The sequence below is a fragment of the Erithacus rubecula genome, assembly GCF_903797595.1.
Source record: "Erithacus rubecula genome assembly, chromosome: 15".
Lineage (NCBI taxonomy): Eukaryota > Metazoa > Chordata > Aves > Passeriformes > Muscicapidae > Erithacus > Erithacus rubecula.
In genome coordinates this window covers 14,137,638-14,150,821 of record NC_136667.1, presented here as the reverse complement: position 1 = coordinate 14,150,821, position 13,184 = coordinate 14,137,638, and positions in this window count along the sequence as shown.

Below are 13,184 nucleotides of genomic sequence, written 5' to 3'. Positions count from 1 at the left end.
GTATTAGTGCTCTTCCTGAACTGTAAGTATTGATACCACACCTGTACTGGTTTGATGCTCTGGTGTCCAATACAGACCAAAGGATGCTGCACCATTTTCCTGGCAGGGACATTAAGTCAAAGCTCACTGTTATACTGAGCTATTCCAGGCATTTTTTGGGAGGATGAGGGGGGAATTTCCTGGGGTATAACATGTCTGAAACATTTACCTTTTCTTTATTTGATCTAAATTGGTGGATGGAATTGAAAGTCATTATGGGTGTTGCCAGGCAAAGGGGGAGAAGATGCACTGAGAACAGAATAGATATTTCCTTCGTTGAGGAGGACTCTCTGAAAAGTAATTTGGAGTTACAGGCAAAATTCAGAAGCAGCAGGACTTATCTCAAATGTCTGTAAAAGAGTCAGTGAAGGAAGCCCACAAATATGTTTGGTTCCTTTTTAATACCATTTTCCTAAAATTAGAGTGTAAACTAGCCAGTTAGAGAAGGCTTTGCCTTCAAAGGATTTGGTTACTGTGACCCAAATTCAGTGTTTTCCCAATGAAAGGAAGTCTACATATTCTCAGGCAATATTTCAAGATCTTTATCCAGAAAAATAATGTCTTCATTTCCTGTGGAATGCTTCTTTCCTTTTGGGATGCCGTGTTGCAGGGCAGATCACTAAAGACCTACATGTTGGTTGATTTTTATGCAAAATATTTAAAATATTCATCAGCCTTTAGTTTGAGAAGAGAGGGAAGAAAATTCTTGAGGGGAATTCTGTTTTTTAAGTTTTCATTTCCTGTGCATTAGAGATACACTGACCCATTGCATACTACCTTGAAAAAGCTATGCCAGTGTAAGAATATTGCTCACCAAAAGCAAAAATTGAAGCAAATACATTTTTGTTCCATAAATTTCAGACCTTCCTTCTATCCTGAAAGTTCTGTATTTGTTTTCTGTATACTTCTTGTTACCCCAAAAATGCAATACTGGATTCCAGCTTTCATTCATTCATTTAATCAATATTAAGGCTGGTTCAAATATTTTCCTTACATTTTGGTTGCAGAAAAACACTGAGTTGTGCTGGTTCTCAGAACAGGATAACTGTGCTGCAGGTGCTGGAGGGCAGGACTGAGCTTGCTTTAATTTGTAGGTGTTTTGCAGCTAGTAAGAAATCACAGCAAAATCAGATTACATGGTAATCTAAATCATATTTCAGAGTAGTATCTCACTAGTTCTATTGCACTCTAAAGGACTTTTTATAAAAGCAAAGGAGTGCACCTTTGTTGGCACTTTTTAATTTGTATGAGTTTTTAATAATTTTTCTATGTTATAAAAATAAAAATATAGTAATAGTGTTACCTCAATTAAATATTATTAATCTCTACTGAAAGGTCAGATGACAAGGCAATTGCAGAATAATATAGGAAATTAAGAGGGGAGAGTAGCTTAACTGTGTCTCTTGGTAAAATAATGACAAAGATAAATTGTTTTGTTAGTTGATAGTAATATCAGGCTCTTGAGGGCCACTTAGGTCCACAAGCACTGATTTAGGTTTTGCTTAGGGGTTGTGCTGTTTTCCATTCCATCTCTATCTATGGACATTGCTGAGTTAAATGTGGCCTCTTGTCACTGCTCACATAGAACCCTTGCAAGTAGCTGGCTGTAAAACTAGGGAAGGTTTATCATACTGTCCTGGTGAGATACCAGGGTCCCCTGAGCTTTTTTGTCATTTCCTTATTGATTCTAAACTGTCATATTTCTTAGGTAGCATTAAAAATAACCTTTCTCTCCTCTCCCTTCTGGCTTCTAAAACTAGATAAATCATCAGTCACTTTCTCACTTACTACAGAATAAGTTAATTGCTTAATGATCAAGAAATTTTAATTTAATAAAACCCATAAATCAGAGAAACACAGCAATTTTCAGATTCCCTTTAATTGTCACATTTTTTCTGTTAAACCTTTAGAAACTTGCAAATATCACACTGTACTGATGTCTAGTTTCCATGGCACTTCATAGGAAATCTAAGTAAGAGAAGAAAAAATATATTTAAGGAAGGAATTGCCTTTTACTAGCTGATGAGAAACAGATTTTACTGTCTGAATAAACAATCCTCACTTATGTTAAACTATATAAAACAATAGTGTTTAAGAATTGTAAGCAGGATAAGACCTGCCCTTCTACTCAGTATTGCTAATATTGCAAAAAACTTTGGGACCAACCTAGGGAGCAGTTTTCCTGTCAAGCTATCAAAACATATTTCAGAGAAGTGAGGGAGAGGGAGTGGAAGCAAACTCTACCTGAATAATGGCCATGATTGATGAAATGGCCAGCAACTGACTTAAGGTCAGACTCAGCCCTCAAGACATCACTTTAAGCTTCTGTCAAAATTCTTGTTGTATCTCTGGTTTTGTCATGCTTCTACTCTGTGATTATGTGAAAACATCAGGTATCCTTTAAAGATCCTAGCCCATATACTTGGGGAAAAACCTAAAGGAATTAATCTTTGAAAGGTAAATAAAAGAAATAAACCTATATGAATAAAGAAATAAACCTATATAATAACCCATTTGATAGTGCTTATTAAAAATATGATCTCTCATATTTTCACACAGTGATAATATTGGTGTTTACAACATCACACAAGAATCAAAGGTTACTCTTCCTCAGCAGTGCAACACCATTTCTTTTTCTTTTTTTTTTTTTTTTTTTTCCCACCGGAGCAGGAACAAAATGGGCAGAGAAACTATAAAATCATTTCAAATTCATTTGAGAATGTTTATGTTGTTGTAGAGGTAGACCAAGTTGTGGTAATTGCCAAGAAAGATCAATTTCCCAATTAATCTGGAAATGATCCATTGCTAGGAAAGAAAACTCATCTTTAGCTATAAATGCAGGTCTACTCACAACAAAATAGGAATTCATTTTGCAGCAACATGCTAGAATATATTTACTCCAAGTTAGAATTTCCAGATAGGATAACATACCAGTGTCCCTGAAATACCTGTAATCACCAAAACTGCCTTCTACAGAAGGGAACTGTTAAATCTGGATATGTGGATCAGAGAACTAAATTCTTCTTAGTGACAACTGTGTAAATTTGAACAGTTCTGTAGATACCATTGGAGTAACTCTGGATGTAAATTGTTATAGCTGCAAACAAACTTTGTCCAAAAATCTTTTTGAAAGTGTATACTCATAACTCTCACTGGCAAGAATAGGCAGTATTGTTTCTGTAAGAGATTTCTGTAAGCAATTTCTTTACTGGGTTTAAGAGGAAAGGAAAATGAATTGAGGTAATTTCCTTGCAGTATTCAGATATCCTTCACTGGTGTGTTTCAGATAGATGCTCTGTATATACTTTTAAATATATCTGGCTGGAAGTCAGAAACACCATGTTTCTTTACTATTTTATACTTTGGAGACCATATATTGTTGAGTTTGCCTCTAGGGTAATGTGTTAGGGTATTTTTTTTCCTGCATCCTTGAAGTTAGAAGAGTTCCCTGGCAGAACATCCACGTGCATAAATTTTCTTTGCGATGCCATTTCTCTTAAAATGGATTTAGCTGCCAGAGGCTGGAGGACAGTATAGGAAATGTTGTTAACCAGGTGTCAAGTCAGCACCAGAGCTGGAGTAACACATGATCTTGACTCCCATTTACCTTTTGTCCTCTCATTAACACTTATACAATTGTGATAGTAAGATAATGGAGTTGTGCCTCTCTCACTATATATGAATACCTGGTACAAAAAAGGCTGATTTCAGCTGAGCTCTCCAGGTGTTAATATAATTCAGAATTTCCAAAACATGTTCACTGTCTTGCTGTAAAGGTTTTGCTTCAGTTTATAGCAGAAGGTTCATTGATCCCAAAAGTTCCACAAATGTCATTAAAAATTATTTTAAAAATCCCTATTTGGGCTAAATCTAAAATTTTTCCTTTTAATAAGGCGGTGGTGTAAAGAATCTAATCAGCCCTGACTGACATGCTGCTGTTGACTTAGAATAATTTATATATCCCTTGCAAGAATATTTATTTACACTTTCACTTACTGTGAGAATTATGTTCTCCAGAAGTTTTTAATAAAACATAGTGTGCTTCCTTTAGAGGGAGATTGATCATATCTGGAATGAAAGTATACAGTTGCACACCTATAAATAAAAATAACATCTTGTGTTCCTGATGCACTGAACGTTGAGCTATTCCTTGGTAATGGTGTAGAATGTGAAAAAAAAAAAAGTGGAAATACACCTGAAAAGCAAATGTGCTATCACCAGATGCCCTTGTAGACAAATAGTTTTCTCACAGCAAGCAGGAGATACTAATACATACATATATCTATCTATTTATATATATACAGACACACACAAACACACACTCCTTTAGGAGGCTTTTGAAATGTGTGTTGTTATAAGGAAAAATTCAGACATCTACTATGATAATTTGATCAAGTCCAGAAACCACTACAGTCTTTTTCAGTCTTTATTTTGCTGTTAATGTAAGTCAAAGGTGTCATGAGGAAAGACTTTTGCAAGGCATGTGCAATAAAATGGAAATATGAATTTTCAGCTGAGCAGGGTGGTCTATGACAACTGCCATAGGAGTGAGTGATGGGGAAATACAGAGCAAAGGGAGATGAATGGTCTTTTATAAGGGCTGACACTCTCAGAAAAGCTTTGCATTTGCCTAATGGTTGTTATTGCTTCCTGGCAGGTGTTGAAGATATCCTATACCACACGAGAACCTGCCCCAGAGGGAGGAAATTAAGCCAGAGGTGTCACTGCTGAAAAGCCAACCATATTGTTGATTGAACTTTTTCAGGTAATTTTTTTAATACATTGTTGTACTGCTGATATTTTATTGGAGCTATGTATTTGCTTTTAATCAAGATTCTCTTTAAATAGCTCAGATAAAGTGTTTTTTTTCATAAAAACTACTTTTTGTTTTGCCCATAATTATTAATATAGAACGTCAGTTCATCCACAGTGAATTGAGATTTTGTTTTTCAGGTAATGAATGTTAGCATTTATCATAATTAGCTTGGTTTAAATAGGCCTTTACCTGTACATCTCTTTATATAGCGTGGCTTTTGACCCAGGTCTGACAAGAGGCTGCCTACCAGGAAAGAAACATTTATGGAAGCAAAAGGCACTGATGATGAGCCATTTGTTGTTTTCTGGCAAAAGTCAAGATACTAATTTGCAGGCTACATGCCAGCTTATAAAAAATTGAAATTATAATATTTTTTTTTTAAATGAAGCAGCAACTGAAACTGACATCTTTCTGCACGATAGTTTTAATCCTAAGGTATTATTACTTGAAAATGCAAAAGGGGATAATAAACTGGTGAAAAATATCCAATTCAGATAGCTTTTTAATTCCCCAAAATGTTCAGTGTTATGTGCCAATTGATATCTGCCTGTTCTCTAGGAACTCCCCTTTGTTGAAGCACAAGATTCCCATTTGGTTTGATTTTCCCTTTCAGGAAGGAGCAATAAGATTCCTCAACACCTCAGGTGGTTCTCACAGCCTCACCTGGGAGGTTTGGTTACCTGTGGTGATCTGCACACCTGGCAGGGCTCCAGGCACCAGCCAGGGCTCCTCAGCAGGGACTGGGATGCACTGGGAGCTGCTCTTGGGTTCTGGGCTGGCCAGAACTGAAAGCAAACAACTTCACAAACCTCCTGTTTACATCACAAAATCTGCCCAGTTTTTGCTGGAATGTGTGGAAGGGTGCGTGGTGACTGTGCCTGCTGCTTTCTCTTCCCATCAATGTCTGTATTGTTAGAGACCCCAAAAATGTCTTCACAAAGATAGATACCTTTGCTAAGCTTTTTAAACCCATAGTTTATCCCTGCTCATCTGAATTTACAGTCAAAGTTTGTACTCTGCACCATTGCATTGGGCACAAAGTGCTTTGTAATTCTGACCCTTCTATTGTATCGATCCTTCCCTCCAAAACTAATATTTTTTTTTCTCAGTGTATTTCTTTTTTAATTTTTCTTGCTTTCTGGTAGATAATGTGAATGAACATCAGCATCCATCACCATTAGCAGTTCTTTCTTCAATTGAATTTAAACATCATCTACAAAATGCCTCAGCTCTTGGGATAGGAGCAGAGATTATTTTTCCCAAAGTATAATTTTCACATCCATCTGTTCTTCCACTTTACTATTTTTTCCACTTTGCCAATGACCTTTTACACAGTTTCATATTGGTGGCAGCCTTTCCACTTACCTTAAGTAGCTTTTGTTCTGGATCCCAAAACAAGAAAATGTTTTATCTTGAGAGGAATATTTAAGGTGAAATTCATAATTTTGGGTAGAAATTCTGTTGCAACCTTCTTAGCACTGTGAGTTCTGAAATACAAAACAGGAATGTCTTTTAAGTTCTGAGACTGTGTATATATAGTCTTATGCTAAATTAATTCTATCCAGCATTCCTGTGTATGCAGTATAAGCTCATAATGAACTCTGAAAAGAATTTAAGGAACTGTGTTTCAGAACAGAAATCACATTAATAGGATGAGTGTTGTTTCTGAGTTACAGTTTACCTTTGCATTTGCTGTCCCACTGCCTCATTTTTCTCTGGAATAAGCCTTCCTGCTCCAAAATTAGACAGATTTAGAGATTGTTCTTCATTAGCAGGTAGGCTCAGTGTCTGTGTGTTACATCCACCTGGATCTGCAGCAGTTACAGTGACTCCAGTAAATACTGGGAGCTCTTTGTTGTCATTCTAGGAAATTCCTAATGGTGAAGACTTGTTTTAATACTGAAAATTTTATTATTAGATAGCCTGAGGCTTAGTCTAGGAAGTCAGTGTCTTGGATATAGCTTTGAAATTCAAGAGAATTACATGCAGGAAATTAGAGAAATATATGAAAATCAGCCTTCTCCTATAACTTTTCAAGCAGTAGCTGAATATGAATTAAGATATGGATGCCCTTATTCTGAGCTTCTCTCTTTCAATAACTTCTAATTTTTTCTGCCTCAAACTTTAGATCTGTTATTTTTAAACACTGTTTTTCTGTAATGTTTTCAAGTTTAGTGAAAACAACCTGATTTCTTTGGCTTCTGTGGTACACCCAGGAATGTTCCATCTAAGTAAATTTTTGACTGGCCAGTGTTGGGAAAAAAAAGTCTCTTATTTGGTGGAAAAGGTCAACAGATATGTTTCACAATGCTTCATTTGTTTCAGTGTTTCAGGGTTATAGTTTGCAGAATTATGTTATAAATGTAGACAGCAGTAAATACATTTTCTTGACTTGGAGCTCCAATCTCAGGGAAAGGAAACAGATTTTTTTTCTTGCTCAGCAAGAGCAACACAAATGAACTTCTGTCATAGTATATGAGCAAGGTGTAAGAAAGACAGGTTGGAGAAGAAAAGGAATATTTACCCCCAAATGCAAAGAGGGGGTCTGGGTCAAATTTTCACAGAATGTGCCTTCAGAAGCTGTTGTGTGTTAGTTATGTCACATCTCAGTGCTTGGAGAACTGTGCAGGTGGAGGAGAGACCTTTGTGGTGCCCTACAGGGACACTGCAATCTTGTAAAATGTGATGTTTAAGCAAGAGAGGAACGATAATTAATGGAAATAGGTCCATTTGTGACATGAACAGCATAGATTGGCTGGCTTCCTTCTGAAAGGATTAACCTGACTTTCCCTGTACACTGCATTTTTACTTAGAAATGAAAGTGACAATTCTGCAGTGATTGGTCATGCAGATTTTTTTAACTGAACTTTAGCAAGAAGAGAAAATGTATGAGGAGATTGTATTTTCTATCTCATAAGTAATGTTAAGAAGAAATGTATTTTAAAGTTGGTTACTTTGATATTTGTAAAATGGAAATGTTTAAAAACTACTGTGCATTATTTTAAAGAAATATTTTTAAACATTTATAGAAGGAACAGTTTTCCTCAGATTTTGAACTACGGTCCTTTAGGGAAAGAAAGGAAAGAGTAGAAAAAAAGATTAAAAACTTGGTTACAAACTATTTCTAGTGGAGTAATTTCTGATAATAAGGGAAAGCAATTTAGTTTCAAACTCAAGTTGCATCAATCAGAAAATCTAAGACTCCCATTATTCAAGATGATTTTTCCAGCAGCAAAACCATTGATTAAGTCCCTAAGCAGATACAGGACTGTTAAAGCACAATGTGCTTTATCCTAAAGTTTGTTAGAAAGTATCAGAGAAAATACCATTCTTGTCCCACTGAAAATCAAAGATGCTCAGCACCCTCGGGAGTGACTCATCCTAACAGTGACAGTGGTGCTGTGAACATTTGGGAAGTAAAAACTGGGGGAAGTTAACTGAATTTAATGCTCTTGTATCTTGCAATACAACTGAATCTTCTCTGGAGAATATCATCATTTCCTGGTAGGGAAGAATGTTGATATACTTCTAATTTTCCCCTTTTTTCCTGTACTCTGCAGTCTAAAAAGCTGCACAACTTGTCTGATTTATGTCAGACTGCATGTTTTGATAAACACAGTGAAATGTGATAAAAAATTCCATATATCAGGTGACATGACGAGTTGGGGGTTTTATGGCTAAACACAAACAAAACAAAAATATTTTTCAGACTTTAACCTTGTTTCCCACTTAGATCCTGCAGAATGTGGCATAACTTGCTCTTGACTTCACTATAGAGTTATTTGGGTATTAAAGGAAATAAATGTCCTATTAAATGAATCTTGCTACTAACTTCACTGAAATGAGCTGAGTTTGGGCACTGATCAGAAGACACAGTCCACCACTTGTCATGGTGAGTGTGTGAATTCAGAGAAAATGGGCACAGAGGGAAATAATAAAAGTGCCATCTGACCATATGTAGAAGAAACCATTGCTGTTTAAGAAATATTCTAAAATGTAAGGATTTTATTTTTATGAATGACTTTTAAAAAATTGTTTTGGAGGTCATACCACCTTGTTCTTGTTTCCCTGCTGATGAATAATAAGTAGAACCATTTCCTGGAATTTGTCCTGGCAATCCTAGAACTATTCTTACAGAGCAATTTAAAACAAAGATGGCAATGCACAGAGCCAGACTCTAACTTGTTAAATTATCTGTTCTTGAAGCAGTGCAGCCATGGAAACCAGAAGCAGAGTGGACAGCAGCCCCTGAACTGGGCAGGGTCTGTGACCTGCATTGACTCTGGAGCTGCCATAGCAACACTCCCATCTGCAGCAAAGACACAGGGTTTAAAACCAGCAAACCTCCATAAATTATAACTCTGGATTTCATAAAAGGCACACTCTCAAAGATAGTGGGTGTCCGACAGCCGGGGAAGGAGGCAGATCTTTCCACCATCCAGTAGATGTTTATTGTAATAAAAAAAAGGGAACTTAGCTGGTGTAGGTGTGCTTGGAGGTGGTTTTATCCAGACTAAATACACATTCTATTTCTGATGATGAATACTGGTTTTTGCTGGATGAAAAACTCTGCTCAGATTGGTTGTTCTCCTTGAATAGATTGTATTGAATATACTGACTTTATTTGGCAGTACTGTTTTTTGATGAGGTAAATATAAGAGAAACCCTCAGGCTACAGTTCTGCACTTGTAAACATAGGTGTTCATATATAGTTTGAAGAAAGAGAGGTTAAAATACATTTTAAGGAAAGTAAGAAAGTTTGTTCTGTAAATAAAAATCCCAAGGCATAAGACTGGCTGGAGTTCATGAAGCAACACAGTTTTATCTGAACCAGACCTGGATTTCTCAGTAACCTGCTCAAAAATCTCCTAACCATTTCAAGAGAAAATGATGTGATTGATGCAGAAAATAGCCTCAAATTAAAAGATTTAATCATGCTTTTGAGTTCACAGGTTATAGAAATTGAAACCTGAGGTGTTGTTAATCTCACCAGGTGTATTGATTCCATCACAAGGAGGTGGGGATGCACCAACAGCAGCCACCCCTTTTCCCCTCTGTAGCCCTCTGGTCCAGCTGGGGTGGTTCTTGTGGCCTCTCAGCACTGACAGCTTGTTGGAGGTCCATTTGGCAGGATTTTCTGTTGGTGAAGGAATAGCAAAGACTTATGAATGCCTAGCAAGCAGTTCTGAAACAATAGATGAAATAGAGGTGTTAGCAGTATTTGACATAGATGCTGAAAATAGTTATGTTCAGGTTTGAGGCCTCTTCCTTTGTTTAGATGATACCAAATACCACACATGCCCAAGAACCAACAGACATTCTGTCCCAAGCCTGGCAGGAAAGGTCTGAAGATAAGGGTTAAAGCCATAAAACATGGTAATTTAGTTGTTCCTATAGGTTGAAAGAAAATATTAGGAAATTAGTATATTGTATTAGATTGGTTATTGGGAATTAGAATATTCATTATGGAAAAATACTTATTGTATTGCAAATGGAAAATCCTCTTCTCTTCTCTTCTCTTCTCTTCTCTTCTCTTCTCTTCTCTTCTCTTCTCTTCTCTTCTCTTCTCTTCTCTTCTCTTCTCTTCTCTTCTCTTCTCTTCTCTTCTCTTCTTCTCTTCATTCTCTTCCTCTTCTCTTCTCTTCTCTTCTCTTCTCTTCTCTTCTCTTCTCTTCTCTTCTCTTCTCTTCCTCTTCTTCTTGCTTCTTGTCTCTTGCCTCTCTTACTTCTTACCTCTGATCTCTAACCTCTCTCTAAGCTCTCTCTCTTATACTCATGCCTTATAATAAAATACAAACCTGAAGAACAGAAAATAATCAGCTCCTGAGTCTGCCCAGCGACTGTTCAGAAACCCACCCCCCACAATTTTCTTTTCCAGCCCCACTCCTACCTCACAGGATATCTCACCTTCTTTCCTGGGGACATTGCAAAGTATTTAACAAGCTGAATACAATACAACATTGAGTACCTTATGCTAATTTTTTTTACACCATGCCCACTAAACTGCAAGTTGAAAGTTGGCCTTTATCATGAGGGGTCTAGGACAAAAAAGTGTTTCATGATTAACATGTTTTGATTTTTAGCTATTGAAGGAAAGACTAAAATAATAGAACTTAACAAAAGTATATCACACCTGACAGTTGTTCATTATTAATGTATGAATGACCAGCTAGGAAAGTAAGTATGTTATGTTCTGAGAAGTTAATTAAAATGCTGTTGAATTTAATTGAAGGAAAAAAGTAATATGAAACTGTTAAGAACTATTATTAAGTTTAGAGTAAAGAGTGATCCTGGAGGCCTGAGGGGCAAATTGACAATTAAAAACTAAAATAGAATAATTAAGTTTTTATTATGGCAAATAATATGACAGGTTTTCAAATTATCATCTGCTACTCCATGCCAAGGATAGAAATGGTTAAGAAGAGTACCAGGGAATATTAAAGGACTTTTTTTCTGTCAGATTTCCTTTCTGTCCTATGAAAACATTTTATTTCCATGATGGCTCTACTACTGTACATCTTATTGTTACTTATTGCTCCAGCAAAGTCCTTGTGCTGCTTTTAACCTTGCTCCTCTGTACTGTGCAGTCTTGTCATTTGTACAGAACACAAGATGTGGAATCTTTTCATTTGTGCTCTTTTAGAAATGTCAAACGTGTTGAGTCTGCACATCACATATTTAAGTGGTGGCAAGAATACTGTTTTGTAGGGACTAAGGGATAAAAATTTAACCTGCATGTTGTAAATGATTTCTGTTGTTTTGTACAAGTATAGTTTTAAAAATGTTTCCACTTCTAGTCTTTATTTAGTCCCATTGCCATGTAAATATATCTGAATTTTCTCAATATATGGAGAATATATTTATGCATTTTTATCACATTTATTTATTTCTAAAATACTGCTGATCTCTCTATCTCACATCAATTTGTGTCAAACCACTACAAAATGGATCCCAGTAACACAGCACCTTTTCTTCCTGCACAGATCTAGAATTATGAACTCTGAAATATATGTTTATTTAAATTTGAAAAGATGACTCTCCCCAAATACATAGATTTTTAAAAATGGATTAATGTATAAAATCTCTTTTTACCTCAAGCATACCACTGGGTGATATTCCTAGGATCTTCAGTCCAGGTGAAACAGTTCACTTTCAATATGCTCTCCTTAAAATAAGTTGCTGTCAATTGAAAAGAGACATTTGTTTGCCTGTGATTCAGTTCAATATTTTCACACTTAATTTTCAGCATAATTAGACAGAATTATGGATCTGTGAATCTTTTATAGCTGAAGATAGTACAAGTTATCCAAACTAATTAATCTAAGCAGTAGGGTTTGATATGCTTATTTCAAATAGAAATCGTGACCACTCCAGTGACCTGTGGTACTTACAAGATGTATGTTGTAATCTATATAAAAAAATCCAGCAGTGGAATGTTTAAATTGCACACTGAATTTGCCTTAAGGACTGTCCAAGGAACTTTTAAAAATAGGTACTTTGAAACAAGAAATTTCTCTACTGACTTCTGCATATTGTTTTCCTTGTTAATTGTCTTCCTTATTATTTGGTGAAATTCTTGAATGGATCAGTGCTCCAACAGAAACTGAATTCTGCCCTGAACAAGGCAATGAGTTGAGCTATGGCTGTGGGGATAGTTTTTTGCCAGACTTTGCTGCTATTACAATAAAATATATTTATCTCTGAAGCATCACCAGAAGTAATAAAAATGAAACCAGAATTTATGCAAACTTACAAGGCATGGAGTTTTTCCAGACAACACTATGATTTGTTTCCAGCCTGCACTGAGATGAAACATGTAGTTAGCACTTGAGGTTCAAAATTTAGAGTCTTCATTTTAATACAAGATCAAATATTTATTTTTGTAACTGTTTGTAATCTTTCTGTGTTTGGTGCCTTTCCAGATTTAATCAGATAAATCATAAGACAGATGTACAAAATCCGTGTTACTTTGTCATGCCTTTGCTGCAAACAATTGCAAGATAATTGTTACAAACAAAAATAAGGTTAGGTTTTTCCTAATGAGATTGCAACCAGTCTTGTGAGTAACATCAAAGATTAATATTAGGGCCAGGCTGTATCTGTGGTAATCATCACATCATTTTTTCCTACTTTCCTGTAATCTTCTCATGTTATTTCTTAATATGGTTCTGCTCAAGTCAATTCAATTTCTCAGCAGACAAAATGCATGAAACAATGCTGAGTTACTTTGGTTCAACTGGAACATAAAATGGAAAACTCAATTTCAAGTCAGATTTTTCAATCAGAAACACATGAAAAGAACAATAATTAATTTTAAAACATCTTTACT